The sequence below is a fragment of the Monodon monoceros genome, unplaced genomic scaffold (assembly GCF_005190385.1).
Source record: "Monodon monoceros isolate NGI ecotype Baffin Bay Population unplaced genomic scaffold, NGI_Narwhal_1 Super_Scaffold_20, whole genome shotgun sequence".
NCBI classification, from domain to species: domain Eukaryota; kingdom Metazoa; phylum Chordata; class Mammalia; order Artiodactyla; family Monodontidae; genus Monodon; species Monodon monoceros.
Window position 1 is genome coordinate 7,604,938 of NW_021703777.1, and position 12,353 is coordinate 7,617,290.

A 12,353-nucleotide genomic window follows, 5' to 3' on the forward strand; every position below is an offset into this window, starting at 1 on the left:
GGCCAAGCCTGGAAGTGTCACACATCGCCTTCCCTCACATTCTGTTAGCTAGAACCCGGTCGCATGAGCCCACCTAACTGCAGGGGAGGCTGGGCAATGCCACCTGCCTGCGAGCCCCAGAGGAAGATGACATAGGATTGGCGAGGTGAACGTCTGGCATTTTCTCTGCCACGGTAGAACTTTAGGTCAGATAGATCTGGATATGGATCCCTTCTAACTGAGCAACCGTTCGTTATGATTCATTCAGTATGTCCCGTCGTGTGATTTCACTTTATTTCTTTCATTCACCCCAATATAAAATAGGGTGGATGGTTCTCACATACTACTTCAGGGACATTTGGGAAACAAGGAGTGATGGAGTTTGAATAGTAGGTTTCGGGAAAACTAAATGATTATTCCATTTGGAACATAGTGGACATGAAACCTCTGGTCCCATAGCTTCTTTCTTGTAATACTCTGTGTCTAATATATATTCTGGGCCTCTCCCTGATCCTGTTTCAACCACAGATAACAACACGTCTCAGGGATCCTCTGCTCAGAGCTCTTCCATATCGTTCTCCACACCAAGAAGCTTTGTCGGTCTTCCTTCTGCTCCCAGAGTGTCCTGTCATGCATGATCCTAAGAACTGGATGACTCTGGTGGTCCCGTTCGTAGAGGCTGTTCCTAACATGACTGGCCAATCTTCACAAGTCCTGAGTAAGTGTGATTACCTTTATGTCACTTTATCTGTATTCTCAATAGAGAGTCACTGTCTGAAGTAGAAGTTGTAGCAAAGTTTAGATAGACTGCAAAATACTACACAAATGTTTGAATATGTGGTATGTGCATTATTGAAAAGATTAACCTAAAGCTATCGTCAAATCCAAGTTTGTGTGCCTGACGCACAGTGAGGCCAAACAAACCGAAGCACTGGAGTTTGGAGCAGAGGAAGGTTTATTGCAAGGGCCAAACAAGGAGAACGGGCATTTTATGCTCAAAAGACCTAAACTCCCTGATGGGCCTCAGGGAAGAGTTTCTAAAGGCAGATTTTCAGGGAGGGCTGCAGAGGGTGTGACTTTCTTCTGACTGGTTGGTGGTGAGGTAACAGGATGGTGCTCTAGGAATCTCAGTCATCAGCTTTCTGGTTGTAACCAGTCTGGGGTTCAAGTGCTTATGGTCAGCCTGAAGTTACCATCTTCCACCTGGGTTGGGGTCTTAGTTCCTGTAGAAGCACTCAGAGATATGTGTCAGACTGTCTTGTATATCCCTTGAGGAGGAACCAGGACCCTGCCCCATCTCTGCACTATTGTTTCCGGACTGGCTTTCCTTCCTTTCTGCATTCCCTCACTTCCTAATTAGTAACAGTGTGAATCTGCCCTTTGGAACCCAGGGAAGGTCTCGGAGGCTGAAGCCTTTTTCCTGCAATCAAGAAACAGGAGGCACGGGAAAGCCTTTTGTACCTGGGAGCGCCCCATAGGGTCCTGCTCGGTTTCAAAGCTATTATAATCATTACTCTATCATCACAAAGCATGTGTAATTCTTAGACTTGGTCATGGCCTTGACATCAGAATTTAATAACCATAGAGTATCCAGTCAAGATAAATCCATACTTTAAAACTTTATGTTGTTTTAAAACTTTAGACATTTTGACCAGAGGTGAGGAAAAAAATGTTTAACTTTGTGTTCTTGTTTTTTATTTTATTCAATGCCATGGGATATCCTTTTACAACTTTGAGCTAATGTTCAAGGTCCAAAGCTTAAAAGGTGTGAAGGTGAAATGTGTGGTGAATTATAAGCTACCTAGTTCCCCTCTCAGAAAGCAGTTAGAGAGTAGAGTTTCTTGTGTAACCTTTGAAAGATATTCTCTATATAAAAACATATAGAAATAATAATTCTCTTTAAAAATGGTAGCATACATTCTTTGGCAACTTGCTGTTTTCACTAAACGGTATACCTTGGAGATCATTATGTTGCAGGACCTATACGACTGCCTCATTCCATTTAATGGCTGAGAAGTATTCTATTGGGAGGATATATGTAAATTTTTGCTATTATAACAGTTCTAACATGCATTTCTTTGTACATACATAAATTTACACGGGCAGGGAAATGTCCAGAAAGCAGAATTACTGGGTCAAATTGTATGTGCGTTTTAAATCTTGAGAGATTTTGCCAAATGACCCTCCACAGAAGTCAGGGCCACCATGTTGTCCAACTTTAAGTGGTTACCATTCACATTGTCACCCTTGGAATTGGGCAACATAGCTCTGACAGAAGATGTACCAATTTACACTTAATCAATAAATATGAGAGCATCAGCCCACACACTTCTCCACAGTGTGAACCAAACTTTGGTCTATACCATTCTGAAAAGAAGAATCTCTCTTTTTTTTTTTTTTTTTTTTGGGCAGGCCACGCTCCTTGTGGGATCTTAGTTCCCCGACCACGGATCAAGCCTGGGCCCCCTGCAGTGGAAGCGTGGAGTCCTAACCACTGGACAGCCAGGGAATTCCCAAGAATCTCTCTCTCTCTTTTTTTCTTTTTTTAATTTATTTTCTTTTGCTGCATTGGGTCTTCACTGCTGCCCGTGGGCTTTCTCTAGTTGCAGCGAGCAGGGGCTACTCTTTGTTGCGGTGCGCAGGCTACTCATTGCAGTGGCTTCTCTTGTTGTGGAGCACGGGCCCTAGGCGTGTGGGCTTCAGTAGCTGTGGCACGCAGGCTCAGTAGTTGTGGCTCATGGGCTCTAGAGCACAGGCTCAGTAGTTGTGGCACACGGGCTTAGTTGCTCCGCAGCATATGGGATCTTCCCAGACCAGGGATCAAACCTGTGTCCCCTGCATTGGCAGGTGGATTCTTAACCACTGTGCCACCAGGGAAGTCCCCAAGAATCTCTTAATTTGAATTTTCTCATTATGAATGGAGTTGTGCTGGTTTTCCTATATTCAGTTCCATTTGTACATCATATTCTAGAAACTATCAGTTCTCCCCCTTACCTGTTTTTCCATTTGTTGTTAGTATCTTTCTTTTTTATTTAGAAGCTTTTAAACTACTAAGACAATTCTTTTTTTTTGGCCACATCTGCCCATATCACTTATTTATTTTATTTTTTTAAATTAATTTTTATTGGAGTATAGTTGCTTTACAATGTTGTGTTAGTTTCTTCTATACAGCAAAATGAATCAGCTATACATATACGACAATTCTTTATCCATAGTATGAGTTGCAATTTTTTTCTTTAGGTTACTAAAATTTTTTTTATTTTGTTGTATTTTTGCCATGCATAATTATTTTTAAACATAATTTTATGCAGCCTACTATATTAACATTTTCTTTTATAGTTTCTGAATTTGGGTCATACCTCAAAAAGTTTACCTCATGTTGAAATTTAAAGATTTCCCATGCTCCTATTAGAATTTTTATTGTTTCATTTTTTAAGTTGATTTTTATTGGAGTATAGCTGATTTACAATGTTGTGTTAGTTTCTGCTGTACAGCAAAGTGAATCAGTTATATATATACATATAGCCACTCTTTTTTAGATTCTTTTCCAATACAGGTCATTCAGAGTACTGAGTACAGTTCCCTGTGCTATCCAGTAGGTCCTTAATAGTTATCTATTTTATATATAGTAGTGTGTATAAGTCAATCCCAATCTCCCAATTTATCCCTCCCGCACATTGTTTCATTTTTATGTTTAAATCTTTGAACTATATGGAGTTTATCTTGATTAAACTTCATTTTTTTTCAGATCAGTTTCCAGTTGTCACACATTTATTAAATGATCTGTTTCATTTCCCACTCATGTGCAATGCCACCTTCATCATATACTAAAGTCTCATGTGTATTTGGGTCCATTTGTGAAGTCTCTGCTAAATTAATCTGCCTTTCATGCATCTGGGTCATACTATTTTAGTTACATTAGTTTGAAAATATATTTTAACACTTGATATGTTTGTTTTTGAGAATTGTCTTTTAAAGGTACAAAAATTCAGTTTGTAACCTCAGTGATATTAAAATATTGTTGCTGAGCTAATTTAAAAATATATCCATGTATACAAGGTGCTCATACAGTCTGAAAACATAGATAATATTATTTTATTTTTTACAGATTAAAAATGTCCTTGATGACATTATATGTCTTGAGTGTATGTGTGTGTGTGTGTGTGCGTTTGTATTTGTTTATTCACCTATGTATGTTTTCAGACTTTATAGATACACTATGGAAGTTTCAGTTTGAAAATCATGAAGTCAACCAAGTAATCAAGCATAAATATGAACTATCAACAAATTTTTTCAGAAGCCTGAATTTGAGCTTTTAATTCCAAAGATACTTAATCAGGGAAAAAAAATTTTTCTCCACATCTGTGAGTAATGAATGTTGTCCAGGATGTTATCCTTCTAAAAGATATTTTATGGGTTATGCCACCAGAAGTGGAAAATATGAGCTATTTTTTACATTAAAGAACTTAGAAGCTGAGGGAGTTTTTTTGGGGGGTGCATATTTATCATGGCTGATTTTACACCCCTCAGAGCAGTGTTGGGCATCTTTGCAAGCATCCTCTCTCAACACACTGGTCCAGATGCTTAAAACTGCCATCGCCTCTCACCTGTTTTGTTGGACTGAAACCATTCAGTCACCACAATGTTAAAGCTCTTCTAGAAGTGATGAAAGAAGTGTATAAGGTAAGGGTTCATTTAAAGGAATGTATATACCATTTAACTAAATCAAGATCCCTTAGTTGTTAGTCATTTGGAGGCTTTTTTTGTTTTATTTTGCACATCAAGAACGAAAATATTTTATTTAGCCCTTAATAATTCAGAATTTTGCTTGTTTTGCTAACTGGATAAACTCTGGTGGAATATGTTACATATTATATATAATATATTAGAGGCACAAATACTCAGATAGGAGAATGATTCAGCATTTTCATAATAGAACATAATCCAGAAGTAACCTAAAGCTACTAATAAACCTAATGATTACTGGAGGATAGGGAGGAGCCAGAGCATTTTAAATAAAATAATTAAATTGATATTGTTCAGTTGAAAAACAATTAGCTAAAGTAAGATGCTTTTATAAATATAAATTGCTCAATTGGCAATCAAAGCAAATTTCACCACAAAATATCAATCTCAATAGGAGAAAATATTATGTACAAAAGTTAGTGCTGGGCTTCCCTGGTGGCGCAGTGGTTGAGAGTCCGCCTGCCGATGCAGGGGACACGGGTTCGTGCCCCGGTCCGGGAGGATCCCACATGCCACAGAGCGGCTGGGCCTGTGGGCCCGGAACCTGTGCTCCGCGGTGGGAGAAGCTACAGCAGTGAGAGGCCCGCATACCACCAAAAAAAAAAAAAGTTAGTGCTGGGACTTCCCTGGTGGCGCAGTGGTTTAGAATCCGCCTGCCAATGCAGGGGACACGGGTTTGATCCCCGATCCAGGAAGATCCCACATGCTGTGGAGCAACTAAGCCCGTGCGCTACAACTACTGAGCCTGGGCTCTAGAGCCCGTGAGCCACAACTACTGAGCCCACGTGCCACAACTACTGAAGCCCACGTGCCTAGAGCCTGTGCTCCACAACAAGAGACACCACCTCAATGAGAAGCCCGTGCACCGCAACGAAGAGTAGCCCCTGCTCACCGCAACTAGAGAAAAGCCCGTGCACAGCAAAGAAGACCCAACACAGCCCTAAATAAATAAATACATTTATTTAAAAAAAAAAGTTAGTGCTTTTCAGAAGTAATAATACACTGATATTTCTAAAGTAGTGTATTTCTTCCCATCTTTACTGAGATATAACTGATATAGAACATTGTGTAAGTTTAAGGTGTACAATGTGTTGATTTGATACACTTATGTATTATAAAATGCTTATACATTACAAAATGATTACCACCATAGCTTTAGCTAATACCTCCATCACCTCATATAGTTACCATTTTTTACTGTGGTGAGAACACTTAAGATCTACTCTCTTAGCAACTTTCAACTATATAGTACAGTGTTGTTAACTACAATATAATCACCATGCTGTACATTAGATCCGCAGAACTTCTTCATCTTATAACTGGAAGTTTGTACCCTTTGACCAACATTTCTCCATTTCCCCCACCCCGCAAACTTTGGAAACTACCAATCTACTCTGTTTCTATGAGTTTAGCTGTTTTAGATTCTAAGTGTATAAGTGATAACCTACTGTATTTGTCTTTCTCTGTTTGACTTATTTCACTTAGCATAATGTCCTCACCGTCCGTCCATGTTGTTGCAAATGGCAGGATTTCCTTGTTTCTCATGGCTGAATAATATTCCAGTGTGTGTGTGTATACCACATCTTCTTTATCCATTCATCTGTCCATGGACACTTAGGTTGTTTCCCTGTCTTGGCTATTCTAAATAATGCTGCAATGAACATGGGCTGTAGATATCTCTTTGAGATTGTGATTTCATTTCCTTTGGATATATACTCAAAAGTGGGATTGCTGGATTATATGGTAGTTCTAGTTTTAATTTTTTAAGGAAGCTCCATACTGTTTTCCATAGTGGCTGCACCAATTTACATTCCCACTAACAGTGCACAAAGGTTCCCTTTTCTCCACATCCTCACCAGCACTTATCTTTTGTCTTTTTAATGATAGCCATTCTAACAGGTATGAGGTGATACCATATTGTGGATTTGATTTGCACTTCCCTGATGATTCGTGATGTTGAGCACCTTTTCATGTACTTGTTAGCCATCTGTATGTCTTCTTTGAAAAAATATCTGTTCAGTTCCTCTGCCCATTTTTTAATTGGATTGTTTGATTTTTTTCTCTGTTATATGACTTCTGTATATATTTTGGATATCAATCCTTTATCAAATATATGGTTTGCAAATTGTTTCTCCCATTCCATAGGTTGCCTTTTCATTTTGTTGATTGTTTCTTTTGCTGTGCAGAAACTTTTCAGTTTGATGTAGTTTCATTTATTAATTATTGTTTTTGTTGCTTGTGCTTTTGGTGTCATATCCAGAAAAATCATTGCCAAGACCAATGTCAAGGAGCTTTCCCCTGATGTTTTCTTCTAGGAGTTTTATGGATTTAGGTCTTCTGCTTAACTCTTTAATCCATTTAAGATAATTTTTCTGAGTGGTGTAAGATTGGGGTTCAATTTCATTCTTCTGCATGTGGTTATCCAGTTATCCCAGTTGCATTTATGGAAGAGATTATTCTTTCCACAGAGAGTATTCTTGGCTCCATTGTCAAATACTAGTCAATCAAATATGTAAGAGTTTATTTCTGGGCTCTTGTTTCTGTTCCATAGGTCTAGTCATCTGTTTTTCTGCCAATACCATACCGTTTTGATTACTATAGCTTTGTAGTATAGCTGTAAATCAGGACATGTGATACTTCCAGCTTTGTTCTTCTTTTCAGGATTGATTTGTTTATTCAGGGTCTTTTGTGGTCTCATACAGATTTTAGGATTGTTTTTTCTATTTTGTGAAAAATGCCATTAGAATTGTGAGAGAGATTGCATTGCGTTTATAGATGGCTTTAGGTAGTATGGACATTTTAACAATGCTCTCCCAATCCATGAACATTGGATATCTTTTCATTTATTTGTGTTTTCTTCAATTTCTTTCATCATAATCTTATAGCTTTCAGTGTACAGATCTTTCACCTCCTTGGTTAAATTTCTTCCTAAGTATTTTATTGTTTTTGATGCTTTTGTGAATGGCCAGTTAGAGTTTTAAAAAGACAAATAAGAATCCTGAGGAGTCAAATATTTTTAAAAGTAAAAAGGAAATGTTTGACATAAAATAATTGGAGATTTAAAAAGTAAGAAACTTTATGACGACTTAAAAAGATGTTTGGTAATGGACTCCTTTTGTTTAGAAAAAGTGGACATTACAATTTGTAGTTTCATCGTATTTTTCATTCTTGATATTAGTTATATATATCTTTTTTTTTTTTTTTGGTTCAGTCTTACCAGGAAGGTTTTTTTGTAAGACCCAACCTTTAAATTTGTTGATCTTCTCTCCTATATATCTGCTTTTTATTTCCTTAATTTACATTTGTAGATTTCTTATTTCCTGCCTTCTATCTCTTGGATTAATTTGGATTAATTGGATGTGATGGAGGCTTATTTATAACATTGATTTTCTAGCATTGCTTCTTCTGGGAAGCCTTCTTGAGCCCCTTATATCCTTCTCCAATCAAAACTGTATCCTAGGTGCCTGATTACTTGTTTTTACCTACTAGATCATGGGTTGGCAATCTATGCCCGTGGGCAGCCTCCTGTTTGTTTGTTTGTTTTTTCCTGTACGCGGGCCTCTCACTGTTGTGGGCTCTCCCGTTGCGGAGCACAGGCTCCGGACGTGCAGGCTCAGCGGCTATGGCTCACGGGCCCAGCTGCTCCGCGGCATGTGGGATCTTCCTGGACCGGGGCACAAACCCGCGCCCCCTGCATTGGCAGGCGGACTCTCAACTACTGCGCCACCAGGGAAGCCTGCCTCCTGTTTTTATAAAGAAAATTTTATTGAGGCACATCCGTACTCACTTATTTACTTATTGTCTAAGGGTGTTTCATGCTACAAAATGGCAGGGTTGAATAGTTGCACCAGAAACTGTATGATCCCAAGCTCAAAATATTTACTATCTGAATTTAAGAGTTTGCTGACTACTCTTCTAGACAGTAAACGATGTATAAACCAGGACAATTTTTAGCGTATGTTTTGTCTCATGCCTGATAAATAGTGTGTGCTAAATTAATATTCATTAATTCATAGAGAAAGGGATGAATTTGTCAAAAGTACCTTAGATTGTTTTGTGCTTTTATCCTCAAGATCTAGAAACTGTTTCTAGTGAACCTGTGCCCCAGGAATTGGTTTACTAATCTCCACTGGCAATGTTTTATACCTTTTACAATATTTGTAAAAATTGGAGAAATTATGGATCAAAAAATGGAAGTTTTCTAGAACTCTACTTCATCATTGACCAATGCATTGGGTTTATAGAGCTCTATTCTAATTATCTATATGCTAGCCATATATAAAAATAGATGAAATCACTTATTGATAGAAAATGAAAATCACAGGTCATATTCTCTTTAAGGTAAACAAAGCTAATTGTCAACTACCAGAAATGCTTTCAACATGAATGAACTATCCATTTTGTTGAACTTTTATGAAGAGAGAAGAGGAGTGATCTGTAGGGATAAAAACCTGGTAAGAATATCATTTTTACTTTCTGAAGTTTTTCATACTTTAAAGGGAGAACACGTTAATAGCTAGGTAGGTATCTTTTCTGATAAATTAAGATTTGAAAATTTCCTCATTGCAGTGTTGAATTTGCTAAAGTAGATGATCATGGAAAACTTAAACACCTTTCAGTCACAAAACAAATGCATTTTCCTAGAAATTGGTTTCTAGTTAATATAGATTCTTACAAATTCTAAAAAGTGTGGAATTAAATAATTTAAGGTGGTGAGGTAAAGGAATGAATGAAGTTTTCCTTTTCTTTTGATTATCAAAACTGTTATCTCTTTTTAATTATTAGATACCTACAGAAAACCTCAGTCCCATTACTTTCAGTGATTTTCCATTTGTCTTTTTTTTGTTTTTTTTCGTTTTTCTGCGGTGTGTGGGCCTCTCACTGTTGTGGCCTCTCCCGTTGCGGAGGACAGGCTCCAGACGCGCGGGCTCAGCAGCCATGGCTCACAGGCCCAGCTGCTCCGCGGCATGTGGGATCTTCCCGGACCGGGGCGTGAACCCGTGTCCCCTGCATCAGCAGGTGGAATCTCAACCACTGCACCACCAGGGAAGCCCTCTATTTGACTTTAATTTGCTCTCCAAAATTAAATTATTGCAAGCTGATTCCCATATAAAAATGCTGGTATGTATGTCTTACTTTTTTATTATGTAAAATGTTCAAACATATACAAAATATAGATAATGCTGTATTAAACCACAGCACAAATTTTCAGCCATCATTAACATTTTGCCATACTTTCTTCATTTGTCATTTTTGTTATTTTTGTAATTGTTACTATTTTTGCTAAAGTGTAATATTTTAAAGCAAATCCCAGGCCCAATTTCTTTTCACCTCGCCATACTTCAGTACATTATTTCTGGTTGCTTCACTTTTGTTCATGCTGAGATTAATCAGTGGGTTCAGTTGGTGAACACATTCTTCCATTGTAGTATTTCCCATCAACCTTTTTATAAATAATTAAATCACAGTTGGTGTACAATATTATATAAGTTACAGGTGTATAATATAATGATTCACAATTTTTAAAGGTTGTACTTCATTTATAGTTATTATAAACTATTGGCTATATTCCCCATGTTGTACAGTATATGCTTGTAGCTTATTTTATATCTAATGATTTGTGCCCCTTGCTCCCCTACCCCTATATTACCCCTCCCTGCTTCCCTCTCCCCACTGGTAACCACTAGCTTGTTCTCTCTGTCTGTGAGTCTGCTTCTTTTCTGTTTTATTCACTAGTTTGTTGTATTTTTTAGATTCCATATATAAGTGATATCATTCAGTATTTGTCTTTCTCTGTCTGACTTCCTTCACTTAGCATAATGCCCTCCAAGTCCATCCATGTTGCTGCAAATGGCAAGATTTCATTGTTTTTTATGGCTCAGTAGTATTCCTTTGTATATATATACCACATCTTTCTTATCCACTCATCCATTGATGGACACAGGTTGCTTTCATATATTGGCAATTGTAAATAATGCTGCTATGAGAAGAGTTAACACCTGTCCTTCTCAAACTGCTCCAGAAATTGCAGAGTAAGGAACACTTCGGAACTTATTCTATGAAGCCAGCATCACCTTGACACCAAAACCAGACAAAGATACCAGAAAAAAAGAAAATTATAGGCCAATATCACTGATGAACATACATGCAAAAATCCTCAACAAAATACTAGCAAACCAAATCCAACAATATATTAAAAGGATCATACACCACGATCAAGTGGGATTTATCCCAGGGATGCAAAGATTTTTCAGTACACACAAATTAATGTGATATACCACATTAACAAATTGAAGAATAAAAGCCATCCGGTCATCTCAATAGATGCAGAAAGAGCTTTTGATGAAATTCGACATCTATTTATGATATAAACTCTCCAGAAAGTGGGCATAGAGGAACCCACCTCAACTTAATAAAGGCCATATATGAAAAACCCACAGCTAACATCATACCCAATGGTGAAAAGCTGAGTGCATTCTCTTTAAGAACAGGAACAAGGCAAGGATGCCCACTCTCACTACTTTTATTCAATATCATTTTGGAAGTCCCAGCAACAGCAATCAGAGAAGAAAAAGAAATAAAAGGAATCCAAATTGGAAAGGAAGAAGTAAAACTGTCACTGTTCGCCCATGACATGATGCTATACATAGAAGATCCTAAAGATGCCACCAAAAAACTATTAGAGCTCATCAATGAATTCAGTAGAGTTGCAGGATACAAAATTAATATACAGTAATCTGTTGCATTTTTATACACTAACAACGAACTATCAGAAAGAGAAATTAAGGGAACAATCCCATTTACATCAAAAAGAATAAAAAGCTAGGAATAAACGTACCTAAGGAAGCAAAATACCTGTACTCTGAAAACTGTAAGACGTTGATGAAAGAAATCAAAGATATCACAAACAGATGGAAAGATACACTGTATTCTCGGATTGGAAGAATCAATATTGTTAAAATGACCATACTAACTAAGGCAATCTACACATTCAATGCAACCCGTATCAAAATAACAATGGCATTTTTCACAGAACTAAAACAAGTACTTTTAAAATTTGTATGGAAACACAAAAGATGCGTAATAGCCCAAACAATCTTGAGAAAGAAGAACAGAGCTGGAGGAATCATGCTCCCTGACTTCGGACTATTCTACAAAGCTACAGTAATCAAACCAGTATGGTACTGGCACAAAAACAGACACATAGATCAATGGAACCAAATAGAGAGCTCAGAAATAAACTCACACACTTATGGTCAGTTAATTTATGACAAAGGAGGCAAGAGTATACAATGGAGAAAAGACAGTCTCTTCAATAAGTAGTGCTGGGAAAACTGGACAGGTACATGTAAAAGTATGAAATTAGAACACTCCCTAACACCATACAGAAAAATAAACTCAAAATGGATTAAAGACCTAATTGTAAGGCCAGACACTATAAAACTCTTAGAGGAAAACATAGGTAGAACACTCTGTGACATAAATCACAGCAAGATCCTTTTTGACCCACCTCCTAGAGAAATGGAAATAAAAACAAAAATAAACAAATGGGACCTAATGAAACTTCAAAGCTTTTGCACAGCAAAAGAAACCATAAACAAGACGAAAAGACAGCCCTCAGAATGGGA

At 37.5% G+C, this 12,353-nt stretch overlaps 1 protein-coding gene across 2 annotated transcripts in view; it reads left to right on the forward strand.

Moving 5' to 3' along the window:
* The first annotated feature begins 511 nt into the window (after window positions 1-511).
* The window catches only part of HERC5 (HECT and RLD domain containing E3 ubiquitin protein ligase 5), a 69,727-nt gene continuing 57,885 nt past the window's right edge, over window positions 512-12,353 (forward strand). Inside the window, exons 1-2 of one of the 2 annotated variants that reach the window (XM_029235461.1) lie at window positions 512-697; window positions 9,067-9,179. The gene's annotated coding sequence lies outside the window, so the exon portion shown is untranslated. Of the gene's footprint in view, window positions 698-4,512; window positions 4,663-9,066; window positions 9,180-12,353 lie in introns of those variants that run through there. The other variant, XM_029235462.1, reaches the window with a different exon arrangement.